Source organism: Sinocyclocheilus rhinocerous, unplaced genomic scaffold (assembly GCF_001515625.1).
Source record: "Sinocyclocheilus rhinocerous isolate Xijiao unplaced genomic scaffold, SAMN03320098_v1.1 scaffold1821, whole genome shotgun sequence".
Taxonomy (NCBI): Eukaryota; Metazoa; Chordata; class Actinopteri; order Cypriniformes; family Cyprinidae; genus Sinocyclocheilus; species Sinocyclocheilus rhinocerous.
The window spans coordinates 109,849-111,246 of NW_015636262.1; the positions used below are offsets into that span (position 1 = coordinate 109,849).

Genomic DNA, 1,398 nt, shown 5'->3' on the forward strand with positions numbered 1-1,398 from the left:
ATGGTGCACTTTATTTTACAGTCCTATTTCCATATACTTCCTATGTACGTACTGGTGTATGTACATAGTTAATGTACAGAATAAGTTATGCGGTACTCAAGTTGGGGGGTATAAACATGGACCAAGGTACTTATTGAGTAATTAATAGGTGCCATTGCAGTTTGGAACTTTGGAAGTTGGTTGGGAACACGGCAGTAACTGTGCAGCACTGCATAGTGTTAATACTTAGCAGGCACAGTCCTTTTAAATAGGGATTTAGACACATGACAATCAGGAGTTGCAAGTGCAAATATGAGTCTGGTAGCTACTGTATAATTCCAAAATAAAATCTGTCTACACACATAATTATTAGGAATGTACGTCATCAAAAATCCCTATTGGACCAATTAGTTAAGAGAATCAGTGTCGTTAAAGATAAGGCAATGGCACTTACCATCAATTACTCAATAAGTACCTTGGTCCATGTTTATACCCCCCAACTTGAGTACCGTACATAATAGGTACATACAGCAGTACGTACATAGTAAGCATATGGAAATAGGACTGTAAAATAAAGTGCACCATTTTACATAAACATTACACAGGAATTACCAGTTCTTCAAACTTTGTTAAACTTTACCATGTATAGACCATTAGTAAGTATAGTAATGTGTCTTATTAGTTACCATATACTGACACTACCTGTTAGTGACCGTTATTACTCACACTTGTTGGTAAGTACTACATATTTACCACGTGTATACCAAGTACAGTATGTGTCTTGTTTGTTACCACATAATACCACATTTTTCCGTAGGTGCTACACATTTACCATGTACATATCATTAGTATGTACAGTTATTAGTTACCATATATGGATACTGTGCCTGTTTGTACCCACTTGTCCATAAGTACTACATATTTACCATGTATATACATTAGTAAGTACAGTAAAGTATGTAATTAGTTACCATGTACAGGCACTACCTGTAAGTACCCACACTTGTCTGTAGGTACAAAATAATTACCATGCATGTATGACTGTTGAGTACAGCCATGTTTCTTATTTGTTACTATGTGCATACATTTCAGGTAAGTACCTTGTGTTACCACTTATTTGCTTGTAGGTACAAGATATTTACCATGTACTGTATGTACCAGGGAAGTACACGTACTATAAAATAAAGTGCTACCAGCTTATCAGTGGTCAAGTTGATGTCCATATGGCAGAAATATATAGTGAAAATCATGCAGTTAGTTAATGACATGTAATCATCCGTCTTTCAGATGAGACGTTAAACCGAGGTCCTGACTCTCTGTGGTCATTCGCTTTGAGTGCATAGAAAAGCACTATATAAATGTAATTTACATTTACATTTACATTTAGTCATTTTGCAGACGCTTTTATCCAAAGCGACT

The 1,398-nt window shown here is 35.7% G+C and overlaps 1 long non-coding RNA gene across 1 annotated transcript in view; it reads right to left on the reverse strand.

Moving 5' to 3' along the window:
- Positions 1 to 829, reverse strand: part of LOC107747731 (uncharacterized) — a 17,384-nt gene extending 16,555 nt beyond the window's left edge. Inside the window, exon 1 of the long non-coding RNA XR_001640832.1 lies at positions 736 to 829. This is a non-coding gene — a long non-coding RNA (uncharacterized LOC107747731). The remainder of the gene's footprint in view (positions 1 to 735) is intronic.
- Between the last annotated feature and the right edge of the window lie 569 nt (positions 830 to 1,398).